Source organism: Vicugna pacos, unplaced genomic scaffold (genome assembly GCF_048564905.1).
Source record: "Vicugna pacos unplaced genomic scaffold, VicPac4 scaffold_19, whole genome shotgun sequence".
In the NCBI taxonomy this organism is placed as follows: domain Eukaryota; kingdom Metazoa; phylum Chordata; class Mammalia; order Artiodactyla; family Camelidae; genus Vicugna; species Vicugna pacos.
Genome location: NW_027328740.1, coordinates 13147574 through 13163661, shown reverse-complemented (window position 1 = coordinate 13163661; position 16088 = coordinate 13147574). Strand labels below are relative to the sequence as shown.

The window sequence follows — 16088 nt, the reverse complement described above, 5'->3', positions numbered from 1 at the left end:
AAGCCTCCGAAATCAACAGGAACCATGAAATAACTAATGGAAACATGAAATAACCCCCAAGCTTGGATTCACTTGTGCATGTGGTGCCCTTTACTCCCGATGACACCTACTGGTCAATGTTGGCATTTCAAGGTGTAACATCCCTCTCAAGGAAAATACAACAGAAAACGAACTAAATATATACATTTAGCTTTGAATCCAAAGAACCTAGAGGCATTATAGCTATGAGAACCCTGCTGCAGCTCTGCTAGGCTACTGAGAACCAGGTGTTCTTCTATCAGTGATGAGAACACTTAATCATCCGATCATGTTGGATAAAGCACTTGAATGCAACCAAGTCTGCACCCCCATGATAGATTGCCCCCGGGGGCTTGACTCAATAGAAAGACGGTCCACATAAGCTGTGTCTTTCATGTCATTGGCGACTTTTACAGTTCCGTTCACTATCTGACTTCTAATATTTACCTAGACTGTCTTGGAAAACGGAGGCCTAATACAGATTCAAGTTCAGTCAAAGATTCCCCTCACTTACCACACTCCCTTCACCCCAGAGAAGACATAAACCCAGCATTTGCTGAATCTAGCGGAAGGCCATCGTTTATTTGTGGGAGCTAAGTATTCAATTCCTATCTATTTCATACGAGAGTATTTGACCTTTATGGGGTTCCCTGTTGTTCACAGAGGATGAAGCTAGAGGAACTCTGATTCTAGGAGGGGCTTGCTCTTCTCTTACTGGCTTCATTGCAGCTCAGGTACTGATCCCTCAAAATGGATGCCTGAGTGGAGGGGAGGGAAGAGCAAGTGCTTGATAGCTAGGCCCAAACCTGGGAAAAGGCTTACCTGGGCTTGGTGCACTTTGATCTGAATGGCTTGGAATTGCCCCTTGGGTCGTGTGGATTATCTGACCTCTTTCAAGAACATGAGCGTTTTTATCATCTCTGCCATCTCTTCTCTTTAGACGTCAAGGATCTTGGACCCGTTCTTGGAGCAGAGAATTGAGGAACTTCCTCCAGTCCACGGTGGCCCTCCGTATGTTTCTGCTAGTATCAGCGAAGTTCAATATGTCTCATGAATGCCTTTCGAGCCTGCTATCCTCTACAGCTGTCTCCAGGCCAGTATTCTCTATTGTAGCAGAACATCTCTCATCAATGTGTTCGCATCTCTCCTCAATCCGTGCAGTCGTATTTTCGGCCAGCTTCTCTTCGTGTCTCCCATAAAGTCGACTTCAACAGGACTGGGCAAGTCTGAAAGGACCTCGGAGCCTCTCCAGTAAGCTGAAGACAGGCAGATCTTCCACTGTCTGCCCTTTCAGGTTCTGGAAACTGACCCGTGAACTCAGGTCTTTGGGCAGCAGCAGTATCTCGAACTGACACAGCTTCCCGGACCAAAGACCTAAGCCAAGCTCCACAGAGGGCGGCAGCCCCTCCATCGCACTGATCCACCCACAGAACTCTGCCCGGTTACCTAGGATCCACCAGCCACAACAAGCCTCGCGGTACACACCAACATTCCACCTGGAATCCAACCGCTAACTGCCATCCCCAATGGCTGCTGCATCTTGTCAGTGTTGGGGGAGGGGCTGCATCCGACCAGAGGTTCCTAAGGTAAATGTGATTCTACCCACTAGCGTCCCATGGGCCTTTGTTCTTCCCTCTTTCCTTTTGTTCAGATCTGTATGCACTGTAGCAACGGAGGGAAGTGTGTCCATTTTCAGTTGAATGTTTCACACGTCTTTAAACTTTCTAACAGTTCACAGTACACAGAGACCCACTAAGGGAAACTATTGTTCCTGTAATATGGGCACACCCGCAATACATAGCCGTCGGTTGATTTCTGCTGAAACACCCGCATTCACGGGACATCTATCCATTTGTTTCAAGGGGGCTGAAATTCCTAGGAATGATACAATCCCCAATGTGCACTTTACTGCCTGTCTCTTTTGATCTTAGTACACTTTTGTGGAGCTACTTTTCCTTGTTATAGGCTTGTGCCATTTCTTCTCGACGTAGTGTAGAAGATGGCATTCATTCATCCTGTTGGAAGACTTGCAAGTCTATATCACGGACTAGGAATCCATTGGATTCCAAAACGGCATTTGGGTTAGGTCACGATATGCTCATATGAATCAATATTTACGAATATAAATGCACGCCTCTGATTTCCGAATACAGGTGTGCTGAGTACATTCAAGCCGCGATACTGGGTCGATGCGTACTGAATGATCCTTGACATCACCTTGAGTAATTTCTTTTGAATATTCATGTTACCCTACCCTTTTTGTGTTGTTTGTTTGTTTGATTCTTTCTTGGTCTGCTTCTCGTTTGTTTTGCTAACACGTCAGGCCATGCATCTCTCCGTTTGCTTCCAACAGAGAGTCATATAAGCTGACTCCCTTAAGATAGTGCTTCCAATCCCCTATGATTTCCTGCTTCCCTCTCCCATCTTTAGGGTTTTGATGTCCTCCTTGCCTTCTTCTTGTTTCTTCTTTTCCACTCATGCTCTTCTTGCATTTCCAATAAGGGTTTTCTTCTTTCCATTTCATCTTGCTGCTTATCCCTTCAGGGGAGAATTCTCAACCTTTCTTTTAGGATAAGTTTCGAACTGCTGATTTCGTTTAAGATTTGCAGGTCTGTGGCATTCTCTAGCTCTGCTGTTATTAGAAATGGTGGTCATGTGGCATAGGCTACCCTAGATGGCAGCATTTTGCCATTCAAGCTATGGTCTATGTCCTGGCACTCCTCCCTGTCCTGCAATATTGCTGCTGAGATAGCAGCTGAAACCCCTCTGGAGGTTCTCTTGTGACTATGTTGCTTTCCTCCAGGCGCATTTTAAATCACTGGGATGCTCATGAACTTTGTTGATTTGGATCATACAGCTGCTGCTAAGTCTATTGGGATTCCACCTCTTTTGGACGCTGTGTACTTCCTGAATTCGCCTAGATGATTCTATCTTGGCTTTCAGCAAGTTTCAGTCTGATTTTTCTACACATAACTATTCAAACATTGTTTGTTTCTATATCTCTTGCTTTTCCATCTGGGACTCTTGCGAATTTTAGTCTTTCATGCCTTGTCTTCAACCAGGATTCAACAGCAATGTTTTCATTGGTTTGCACTTGCTTTCCTATGTGTGCTTCTGACCGAGGGATTTGTGTTCCCCTGTCTTCAAAGTCATTCACGCGTCCCTCTGCAATATCTCGTCTGCTTAGGACGGAATGTTAGCCCTGATATTTTCTCATCCACTGAGTTTTCTGATATTATTTGGCTCCTCTTTAGGCTTTCTCTTCCCCTTTTCTGGTATTCTGCCTTTTGTGATTCTGAGACACTGTTGTTCTTCAGTGTTTCCCTCACCTCCATTTTCAATACTTGCTCTGGAGAGCGTTTTGCAGTCTAGTTGTCTGAAAGCTTATCTTTAGGGCCTTCAATCTCTTTGGAACTGAAAATGGTACTTCCTTTTCCTTTTACTGTATTTCTTCATCTCTACTGGTCAGGTAATTTCAGGTATCTAATGTAGACTTCTAGGGCTTGGTTAAGTGAAAACTTTAGACTCTTGGCTCTACACAATTGCATGGGATTTCTGTGAGGACAAATTTTCCTAGACATTGATGCCATGTCCTGTTCCTGTGTGTGTTGTCTGGTCTATCTCCAATTGCTGGTGTTGCCTTTGTTGTGATGATCCCCCATACTCTTTCGATTAGGATAACCTCATCTTGATTACGCTTATCTCACAAATCTGAAAGAGCACAGGACACTTCCTCTGGTGGAAATGGAGCTTCTAAAGGTTCTCAGCTCTGCATTCTACTCTATGTTATTTTGGAGTGTTTCCAGAAGAGCAGAGTGTGAGTGCGCTTGTGCTTTGTAGTGCCACGGGAATGTCCCACTGAAACCAGTTCTTCCAAGAGCTTCTCTGTCTACAGAAACACCAGTGGAAGCATATCTATGGATGTCACACATCAGGGCCTGCTGGAATGATCCCGCAGCCCGAACTTGGTGTCCTCGCTGCCGAACCGTGCCGGTGCCATCCAAAATGTAGCATCCGCTTTTGAGAGATAAACTGAAGGAAATCCTTCCTCTTCTCACGCTGTGGTCTTGGACCACACTTCCTTGTCCTCTCATCCTTGTGGCACGGGTGCACGAAGGCAACCACAGAGCTGTTGCACATCCTGTGCCTCAAACCAAACCATAATCACAGCCCAGGTTATGAATGTAGCAGATCCTAAGGCTTTTCATTCTGAATTCAAACCCAAGGCCCCCTGGATCCCTCAGACCCGATGCACAGTATCTCTGATTCAGCCCCACACATGCTCTATTGGCAAAATGCCAAATTGGTCTCTGGTCCTGCAGATGCACTGGCTGTGGCCATGGGACATATCGATAATTTCAACTGCGCGCGCCAGGGTGGTTGCTTGCTCATTGGGGACACAGGTCGGTTTGCTCTCTTGATAGGACCCACCACATCCCACAACGCACTCCAGATCCCTGAGACTCAGCGTGTGCCATCATCCGTAGCCCTATCCCTCCCTGAACGCTGCCTCTGCTACCTCAAATTTGGCAGCTCGGATCTCGGTCTCAGAATCAACTCTGGGGATATTTTGCACTGGATTCTTTGAGTTCTGTCAGCCAAGCATCTGCTGTGCACTCTTCTAACACTCAGCGCATCACCTCAAATCCCATGTCTCCTGTCCGCTTGAGAGTGTGCGTCCAAGTTAAAGAGAGTTTCACCTTTACTGCTCCATCAACAGGGCTCAGACCATGCACTGGTATCCATTCCCTGCTTTTCCTTCTCCTGCTTCCAGGTGTTCTGAGGCCTCATCCTGTCTTTGGAAGTAACAGACCTCTCTTCGGCAAGTGTCCTGTGCCAAGGGCTGGGTGAGTGGATGTTTCCATTGCTGTGTTCATGGGAGCGAGTGAGCGCAGGTTGCACTGCTTCTCTGTCAACTGGGCATCGATGAATCAACACTTTCCAGATACATTTCACAGAAATGTGATTTTTTTTTATCTCTTGGTTTCTATACAGCCGTGGTGGGAGGGATTTTCCGAAGACTCCAGTTGTGACATTGTGTTGATCTCTCATTTGCAGTCTTTAAAAATTTAATAGAATTTATATAAATGTTTTGGGAGTTATACGAAAATGAAGTTAGTTTCTGAAACATGCTAAATCGACCTAGAAGCCAGACTTGTCAATTTCGGTAACATTTTGTCAGCTCTAAGGAAAACATAGACAGATAGAATGCAAACTAGCAGTCCGAACTGTTAAAGGGGTCATGTCAACTCTTTACTGTGGAAGCCTCCGAAATCAACAGGAACCATGAAATAACTAATGGAAACATGAAATAACCCCCAAGCTTGGATTCACTTGTGCATGTGGTGCCCTTTACTCCCGATGACACCTACTGGTCAATGTTGGCATTTCAAGGTGTAACATCCCTCTCAAGGAAAATACAAGAGAAAACGAACTAAATATATACATTTAGCTTTGAATCCAAAGAACCTAGAGGCATTATAGCTATGAGAACCCTGCTGCAGCTCTGCTAGGCTACTGAGAACCAGGTGTTCTTCTATCAGTGATGAGAACACTTAATCATCCGATCATGTTGGGTAAAGCACTTGAATGCAACCAAGTCTGCACCCCCATGATAGATTGCCCCCGGGGGCTTGACTCAATAGAAAGACGGTCCACATAAGCTGTGTCTTTCATGTCATTGGCGACTTTTACAGTTCAGTTCACTATCTGACTTCTAATATTTACCTAGACTGTCTTGAAATACGGAGGCCTAATACATATTCAAGTTCAGTCAAGGATTCCCCTCACTTACCACACTCCCTTCACCCCAGAGAAGACATAAACCCAGCATTTGCTGAATCTAGCGGAAGGCCATCGTTTCTTTGTGGGAGCTAAGTATTCAATTCCTATCTATTTCATACGAGAGTATTTGACCTTTATGGGGTTCCCTGTTGTTCACAGAGGATGAAGCTAGAGGAACTCTGATTCTAGGAGGGGCTTGCTCTTCTCTTACTGGCTTCATTGCAGCTCAGGTACTGATCCCTCAAAATGGATGCCTGAGTGGAGGGGAGGGAAGAGCAAGTGCTTGATAGCTAGGCCCAAACCTGGGAAAAGGCTTACCTGGGCTTGGTGCACTTTGATCTGAATGGCTTGGAATTGCCCCTTGGGTCGTGTGGATTATCTGACCTCTTTCAAGAACATGAGCGTTTTTATCATCTCTGCCATCTCTTCTGTTTAGACGTCAGGGATCTTGGACCCGTTCTTGGAGCAGAGAATTGAGGAACTTCCTCCAGTCCACGGTGGCCCTCCGTATGTTTCTGCTAGTATCAGCGAGGTTCAATATGTCTCATGAATGCCTTTCGAGCCTGCTATCCTCTACAGCTGTCTCCAGGCCAGTATTCTCTATTGTAGCAGAACATCTCTCATCAATGTGTTCGCATCGCTCCTCAATCCGTGCAGTCGTATTTTCGGCCAGCTTCTCTTCGTGTCTCCCATAAAGTCGACTTCAACAGGACTGGGCAAGTCTGAAAGGACCTCGGAGCCTCTCCAGTAAGCTGAAGACAGGCAGATCTTCCACTGTCTGCCCTTTCAGGTTCTGGAAACTGACCCGTGAACTCAGGTCTTTGGGCAGCAGCAGTATCTCGAACTGACACAGCTTCCCGGACCAAAGACCTAAGCCAAGCTCCACAGAGGGCGGCAGCCCCTCCATCGCACTGATCCACCCACAGAACTCTGCCCGGTTACCTAGGATCCACCAGCCACAACAAGCCTCGCGGTACACACCAACATTCCACCTGGAATCCAACCGCTAACTGCCATCCCCAATGGCTGCTGCATCTTGTCAGTGTTGGGGGAGGGGCTGCATCCGACGAGAGGTTCCTAAGGTAAATGTGATTCTACCCACTAGCGTCCCATGGGCCTTTGTTCTTCCCTCTTTCCTTTTGTTCAGATCTGTATGCACTGTAGCAACGGAGGGAAGTGTGTCCATTTTCAGTTGAATGTTTCACACGTCTTTAAACTTTCTAACAGTTCACAGTACACAGAGACCCACTAAGGGAAACTATTGTTCCTGTAATATGGGCACACCCGCAATACATAGCCGTCGGTTGATTTCTGCTGAAACACCCGCATTCACGGGACATCTATCCATTTGTTTCAAGGGGGCTGAAATTCCTAGGAATGATACAATCCCCAATGTGCACTTTACTGCCTGTCTCTTTTGATCTTAGTACACTTTTGCGGAGCTACTTTTCCTTGTTATAGGCTTGTGCCATTTCTTCTCGACGTAGTGTAGAAGATGGCATTCATTCAACCTGTTGGAAGACTTGCAAGTCTATATCATGGACTAGGAATCCATTGGATTCCAAATCGGTATTTGGGTTAGGTCACGATATGCTCATATGAATCAATATTTACGAATATAAATGCACGCCTCTGATTTCCGAATACAGGTGTGCTGAGTACATTCAAGCCGCGATACTGGGTCGATGCGTACTGAATGATCCTTGACATCACCTTGAGTAATTTCTTATGAATAGTCATGTTACCCTTCCATTTTTGTGTTGTTTGTTTGTTTGATTCTTTCTTGGTCTGCTTCTCGTTTGTTTTGCTAACACGTCAGGCCATTCATCTCTCCGTTTGCTTCCAACAGACAGTCATATAAGCTGACTCCCTTAAGATAGTGCTTCCAATCCCCTATGATTTCCTGCTTCCCTCTCCCATCTTTAGGGTTTTGATGTCCTCCTTGCCTTCTTCTTGTTTCTTCTTTTCCACTCATGCTCTTCTTGCATTTCCAATAAGGGTTTTCTTCTTTCCATTTCATCTTGCTGCTTATCCCTTCAGGGGAGAATTCTCAACCTTTCTTTTAGGATAAGTTTCGAACTGCTGAATTCGTTTAAGATTTGCAGGTCTGTGGAATTCTCTAGCTCTGCTGTTATTAGAAATGGTGGTCATGTGGCATAGGCTACCCTAGATGGCAGCATTTTGCCATTCAAGCTATGGTCTATGTCCTGGCACTCCTCCCTGTCCTGCAATATTGCTGCTGAGATAGCAGCTGAAACCCCTCTGGAGGTTCTCTTGTGACTATGTTGCTTTCCTCCAGGCGCATTTTAAATCACTGGGATGCTCATGAACTTTGTTGATTTGGATCATACCGCTGCTGCTAAGTCTATTGGGATTCCACCTCTTTTGGACGCTGTGTACTTCCTGAATTCGCCTAGATGATTCTATCTTGGCTTTCAGCAAGTTTCAGTCTGATTTTTCTACACATAACTTTTCAAACATTGTTTGTTTCTTTATCTCTTGCTTTTCCATCTGGGACTCTTGCGAATTTTAGTCTTTCATGCCTTGTCTTCAACCAGGATTCAACAGCAATGTTTTCATTGGTTTGCACTTGCTTTCCTATGTGTGCTTCTGACCGAGGGATTTGTGTTCCCCTGTCTTCAAAGTCATTCACGCGTCCCTCTGCAATATCTCGTCTGCTTAGGACGGAATGTTAGCCCTGATATTTTCTCATCCACTGAGTTTTCTGATATTATTTGGCTCGTCTTTAGGCTTTCTCTTCCCCTTTTCTGGTATTCTGCCTTTTGTGATTCTGAGACACTGTTGTTCTTCAGTGTTTCCCTCACCTCCATTTTCAAAACTTGCTCTGGAGAGCGTTTTGCAGTCTAGTTGTCTGAAAGCTTATCTTTAGGGCCTTCAATCTCTTGGGATCTGAAAATGGTACTTCCTTTTCCTTTTACTGTATTTCTTCATCTCTACTGGTCAGGTAATTTCAGGTATCTAATGTAGACTTCTAGGGCTTGGTTAAGTGAAAACTTTAGACTCTTGGCTCTACACAATTGCATGGGATTTTTGTGAGGACAAATTTTCCTAGACATTGATGCCATGTCCTGTTCCTGTGTGTGTTGTCTGGTCTATCTCCAATTGCTGGTGTTGCCTTTGTTGTCATGAACACCCCATACTGTTTCGATTAGGATAACCTCATTTTGATTACGCTTATCTCACAAATCTGAAAGAGCACAGGACACTTCCTCTGGTGGAAATGGAGCTTCTAAAGGTTCTCAGCTCTGCATTCTACTCTATGTTATTTTGGAGTGTTTCCAGAAGAGCAGAGTGTGAGTGCGCTTGTGCTTTGTAGTGCCACGGGTATGTCCCACTGAAATCAGTTCTTCCAAGAGCTTCTCTGTCTACAGAAACACCAGTGGAAGCATATCTATGGATGTCACACATCAGGGCCTGCTGGAATGATCCCGCAGCCCGAACTTGGTGTCCTCGCTGCCGAACCGTGCCGGTGCCATCCAAAATGTAGCATCCGCTTTTGAGAGATAAACTGAAGGAAATCCTTCCTCTTCTCACGCTGTGGTCTTGGACCACACTTCCTTGTCCTCTCATCCTTGTGGCACGGGTGCACGAAGGCAACCACAGAGCTGTTGCACATCCTGTGCCTCAAACCAAACCATAATCACAGCCCAGGTTATGAATGTAGCAGATCCTAAGGCTTTTCATTCTGAATTCAAACCCAAGGCCCCCTGGATCCCTCAGACCCGATGCACAATATCTCTGATTCAGCCCCACACATGCTCTATTGGCAAAATGCCAAATTGGTCTCTGGTCCTGCAGATGCACTGGGTGTGGCCATGGGACATATCGATAATTTCAACTGCGCGCGCCAGGGTGGTTGCTTGCTCATTGGGGACACAGGTCGGTTTGCTCTCTTGATAGGACCCACCACATCCCACAACGCACTCCAGATCCCTGAGACTCAGCGTGTGCCATCATCCGTAGCCCTATCCCTCCCTGAACGCTGCCTCTGCTACCTCAAATTTGGCAGCTCGTATCTCGGTCTCAGAATCAACTGTGGGGATATTTTGCACTGGATTCTTTGAGTTCTGTCAGCCAAGCATCTGCTGTGCACTCTTCTAACACTCAGCGCATCACCTTCAATCCCATGTCTCCTGTCCGCTTGAGAGTGTGCGTCCAAGTTAAAGAGAGTTTCACCTTTACTGCTCCATCAACAGGGCTCAGACCATGCACTGGTATCCATTCCCTGCTTTTCCTTCTCCTGCTTCCAGGTGTTCTGAGGCCTCATCCTGTCTTTGGAAGTAACAGACCTCTCTTCGGCAAGTGTCCTGTGCCAAGGGCTGGGTGAGTGGATGTTTCCATTGCTGTGTTCATGGGAGCGAGTGAGCGCAGGTTGCACTGCTTCTCTGTCAACTGGGCATCGATGAATCAACACTTTCCAGATACATTTCACAGAAATGTGATTTTTTTTTATCTCTTGGTTTCTATACAGCCGTGGTGGGAGGGATTGTCCGAAGACTCCAGTTGTGACATTGTGTTGATCTCTCATTTGCAGTCTTTAAAAATTTAATAGAATTTATATAAATGTTTTGGGAGTTATACGAAAATGAAGTTAGTTTCTGAAACATGCTAAATCGACCTAGAAGCCAGACTTGTCAATTTCGGTAACATTTTGTCAGCTCTAAGGAAAACATAGACAGATAGAATGCAAACTAGCAGTCCGAACTGTTAAAGGGGTCATGTCAACTCTTTACTGTGGAAGCCTCCGAAACCAACAGGAACCATGAAATAACTAATGGAAACATGAAATAACCCCCAAGCTTGGATTCACTTGTGCATGTGGTGCCCTTTACTCCCGATGACACCTACTGGTCAATGTTGGCATTTCAAGGTGTAACATCCCTCTCAAGGAAAATACAAGAGAAAACGAACTAAATATATACATTTAGCTTTGAATCCAAAGAACCTAGAGGCATTATAGCTATGAGAACCCTGCTGCAGCTCTGCTAGGCTACTGAGAACCAGGTGTTCTTCTATCAGTGATGAGAACACTTAATCATCCGATCATGTTGGGTAAAGCACTTGAATGCAACCAAGTCTGCACCCCCATGATAGATTGCCCCCGGGGGCTTGACTCAATTGAAAGACGGTCCACATAAGCTGTGTCTTTCATGTCATTGGCGACTTTTACAGTTCCGTTCACTATCTGACTTCTAATATTTACCTACACTGTCTTGAAAAACGTAGGCCTAATACATATTCAAGTTCAGTCAAGGATTCCCCTCACTTACCACACTCCCTTCACCCCAGAGAAGACATAAACCCAGCATTTGCTGAATCTAGCGGAAGGCCATCGTTTCTTTGTGGGAGCTAAGTATTCAATTCCTATCTATTTCATACGAGAGTATTTGACCTTTATGGGGTTCCCTGTTGTTCACAGAGGATGAAGCTAGAGGAACTCTGATTCTAGGAGGGGCTTGCTCTTCTCTTACTGGCTTCATTGCAGCTCAGGTACTGATCCCTCAAAATGGATGCCTGAGTGGAGGGGAGGGAAGTGCAAGTGCTTGATAGCTAGGCCCAAACCTGGGAAAAGGCTTACCTGGGCTTGGTGCACTTTGATCTGAATGGCTTGGAATTGCCCCTTGGGTCGTGTGGATTATCTGACCTCTTTCAAGAACATGAGTGTTTTTATCATCTCTGCCATCTCTTCTCTTTAGACGTCAAGGATCTTGGACCCGTTCTTGGAGCAGAGAATTGAGGAACTTCCTCCAGTCCACGGTGGCCCTCCGTATGTTTCTGCTAGTATCAGCGAAGTTCAATATGTCTCATGAATGCCTTTCGAGCCTGCTATCCTCTACAGCTGTCTCCAGGCCAGTATTCTCTATTGTAGCAGAACATCTCTCATCAATGTGTTCGCATCTCTCCTCAATCCGTGCAGTCGTATTTTCGGCCAGCTTCTCTTCGTGTCTCCCATAAAGTCGACTTCAACAGGACTGGGCAAGTCTGAAAGGACCTCGGAGCCTCTCCAGTAAGCTGAAGACAGGCAGATCTTCCACTGTCTGCCCTTTCAGGTTCTGGAAACTGACCCGTGAACTCAGGTCTTTGGGCAGCAGCAGTATCTCGAACTGACACAGCTTCCCGGACCAAAGACCTAAGCCAAGCTCCACAGAGGGCGGCAGCCCCTCCATCGCACTGATCCACCCACAGAACTCTGCCCGGTTACCTAGGATCCACCAGCCACAACAAGCCTCGCGGTACACACCAACATTCCACCTGGAATCCAACCGCTAACTGCCATCCCCAATGGCTGCTGCATCTTGTCAGTGTTGGGGGAGGGGCTGCATCCGACGAGAGGTTCCTAAGGTAAATGTGATTCTACCCACTAGCGTCCCATGGGCCTTTGTTCTTCCCTCTTTCCTTTTGTTCAGATCTGTATGCACTGTAGCAACGGAGGGAAGTGTGTCCATTTTCAGTTGAATGTTTCACACGTCTTTAAACTTTCTAACAGTTCACAGTACACAGAGACCCACTAAGGGAAACTATTGTTCCTGTAATATGGGCACACCCGCAATACATAGCCGTCGGTTGATTTCTGCTGAAACACCCGCATTCACGGGACATCTATCCATTTGTTTCAAGGGGGCTGAAATTCCTAGGAATGATACAATCCCCAATGTGCACTTTACTGCCTGTCTCTTTTGATCTTAGTACACTTTTGTGGAGCTACTTTTCCTTGTTATAGGCTTGTGCCATTTCTTCTCGACGTAGTGTAGAAGATGGCATTCATTCATCCTGTTGGAAGACTTGCAAGTCTATATCACGGACTAGGAATCCATTGGATTCCAAATCGGCATTTGGGTTAGGTCACGATATGCTCATATGAATCAATATTTACGAATATAAATGCACGCCTCTGATTTCCGAATACAGGTGTGCTGAGTACATTCAAGCCGCGATACTGGGTCGATGCGTACTGAATGATCCTTGACATCACCTTGAGTAATTTCTTTTGAATATTCATGTTACCCTACCCTTTTTGTGTTGTTTGTTTGTTTGATTCTTTCTTGGTCTGCTTCTCGTTTGTTTTGCTAACACGTCAGGCCATGCATCTCTCCGTTTGCTTCCAACAGAGAGTCATATAAGCTGACTCCCTTAAGATAGTGCTTCCAATCCCCTATGATTTCCTGCTTCCCTCTCCCATCTTTAGGGTTTTGATGTCCTCCTTGCCTTCTTCTTGTTTCTTCTTTTCCACTCATGCTCTTCTTGCATTTCCAATAAGGGTTTTCTTCTTTCCATTTCATCTTGCTGCTTATCCCTTCAGGGGAGAATTCTCAACCTTTCTTTTAGGATAAGTTTCGAACTGCTGATTTCGTTTAAGATTTGCAGGTCTGTGGCATTCTCTAGCTCTGCTGTTATTAGAAATGGTGGTCATGTGGCATAGGCTACCCTAGATGGCAGCATTTTGCCATTCAAGCTATGGTCTATGTCCTGGCACTCTTCCCTGTCCTGCAATATTGCTGCTGAGATAGCAGCTGAAACCCCTCTGGAGGTTCTCTTGTGACACTGTTTCTTTCCTCCAGGCGCATTTTAAATCACTGGGATGCTCATGAACTTTGTTGATTTGGATCATACCGCTGCTGCTAAGTCTATTGGGATTCCACCTCTTTTGGACGCTGTGTACTTCCTGAATTCGCCTAGATGATTCTATCTTGGCTTTCAGCAAGTTTCAGTCTGATTTTTCTACACATAACTTTTCAAATATTTTTTGTTTCTTTATCTCTTGCTTTTCCATCTGGGACCCTTTTGAATTGTATTCTTTCATGCCTTGTCTTCAACCAGGATTCAACAGCAATGTTTTCATTGGTTTGCACTTGCTTTCCTATGTGTGCTTCTGACCGAGGGATTTGTGTTCCCCTGTCTTCAAAGTCATTCACGCGTCCCTCTGCAATATCTCGTCTGCTTAGGACGGAATGTTAGCCCTGATATTTTCTCATCCACTGAGTTTTCTGATATTATTTGGCTCGTCTTTAGGCTTTCTCTTCCCCTTTTCTGGTATTCTGCCTTTTGTGATTCTGAGACACTGTTGTTCTTCAGTGTTTCCCTCACCTCCATTTTCAAAACTTGCTCTGGAGAGCGTTTTGCAGTCTAGTTGTCTGAAAGCTTATCTTTAGGGCCTTCAATCTCTTTGGAACTGAAAATGGTACTTCCTTTTCCTTTTACTGTATTTCTTCATCTCTACTGGTCAGGTAATTTCAGGTATCTAATGTAGACTTCTAGGGCTTGGTTAAGTGAAAACTTTAGACTCTTGGCTCTACACAATTGCATGGGATTTCTGTAAGGACAAATTTTCCTAGACATTGATGCCATGTCCTGTTCCTGTGTGTGTTGTCTGGTCTATCTCCAATTGCTGGTGTTGCCTTTGTTGTCATGAACACCCCATACTGTTTCGATTAGGATAACCTCATTTTGATTACGCTTATCTCACAAATCTGAAAGAGCACAGGACACTTCCTCTGGTGGAAATGGAGCTTCTAAAGGTTCTCAGCTCTGCATTCTACTCTATGTTATTTTGGAGTGTTTCCAGAAGAGCAGAGTGTGAGTGCGCTTGTGCTTTGTAGTGCCATGGGTATGTCCCACTGAAATCAGTTCTTCCAAGAGCTTCTCTGTCTACAGAAACACCAGTGGAAGCATATCTATGGATGTCACACATCAGGGCCTGCTGGAATGATCCCGCAGCCCGAACTTGGTGTCCTCGCTGCCGAACCGTGCCGGTGCCATCCAAAATGTAGCATCCGCTTTTGAGAGATAAACTGAAGGAAATCCTTCCTCTTCTCACGCTGTGGTCTTGGACCACACTTCCTTGTCCTCTCATCCTTGTGGCACGGGTGCACGAAGGCAACCACAGAGCTGTTGCACATCCTGTGCCTCAAACCAAACCATAATCACAGCCCAGGTTATGAATGTAGCAGATCCTAAGGCTTTTCATTCTGAATTCAAACCCAAGGCCCCCTGGATCCCTCAGACCCGATGCACAATATCTCTGATTCAGCCCCACACATGCTCTATTGGCAAAATGCCAAATTGGTCTCTGGTCCTGCAGATGCACTGGGTGTGGCCATGGGACATATCGATAATTTCAACTGCGCGCGCCAGGGTGGTTGCTTGCTCATTGGGGACACAGGTCGGTTTCCTCTCTTGATAGGACCCACCACATCCCACAACGCACTCCAGATCCCTGAGACTCAGCGTGTGCCATCATCCGTAGCCCTATCCCTCCCTGAACGCTGCCTCTGCTACCTCAAATTTGGCAGCTCGGATCTCGGTCTCAGAATCAACTGTGGGGATATTTTGCACTGGATTCTTTGAGTTCTGTCAGCCAAGCATCTGCTGTGCACTCTTCTAACACTCAGCGCATCACCTTCAATCCCATGTCTCCTGTCCGCTTGAGAGTGTGCGTCCAAGTTAAAGAGAGTTTCACCTTTACTGCTCCATCAACAGGGCTCAGACCATGCACTGGTATCCATTCCCTGCTTTTCCTTCTCCTGCTTCCAGGTGTTCTGAGGCCTCATCCTGTCATTGGAAGTAACAGACCTCTCTTCGGCAAGTGTCCTGTGCCAAGGGCTGGGTGAGTGGATGTTTCCATTGCTGTGTTCATGGGAGCGAGTGAGCGCAGGTTGCACTGCTTCTCTGTCAACTGGGCATCGATGAATCAACACTTTCCAGATACATTTCACAGAAATGTGATTTTTTTTTATCTCTTGGTTTCTATACAGCCGTGGTGGGAGGGATTGTCCGAAGACTCCAGTTGTGACATTGTGTTGATCTCTCATTTGCAGTCTTTAAAAATTTAATAGAATTTATATAAATGTTTTGGGAGTTATACGAAAATGAAGTTAGTTTCTGAAACATGCTAAATCGACCTAGAAACCAGACTTGTCAATTTCGGTAACATTTTGTCAGCTCTAAGGAAAACATAGACAGATAGAATGCAAACTAGCAGTCCGAACTGTTAAAGGGGTCATGTCAACTCTTTACTGTGGAAGCCTCCGAAACCAACAGGAACCATGAAATAACTAATGGAAACATGAAATAACCCCCAAGCTTGGATTCACTTGTGCATGTGGTGCCCTTTACTCCTGATGACACCTACTGGTCAATGTTGGCATTTCAAGGTGTAACATCCCTCTCAAGGAAAATACAAGAGAAAACGAACTAAATATATACATTTAGCTTTGAATCCAAAGAACCTAGAGGCATTATAGCTATGAGAACCCTGCTGCAGCTCT

General features: G+C 45.6%; 1 long non-coding RNA gene across 1 annotated transcript in view; it reads left to right on the top strand.

Moving 5' to 3' along the window:
- Window positions 1-15426, top strand: part of LOC140693502 (uncharacterized) — a 542527-nt gene extending 527101 nt beyond the window's left edge. Inside the window, exon 4 of the long non-coding RNA XR_012069253.1 lies at window positions 15355-15426. This is a non-coding gene — a long non-coding RNA (uncharacterized lncRNA). The remainder of the gene's footprint in view (window positions 1-15354) is intronic.
- Window positions 15427-16088: the final 662 nt, after the last annotated feature.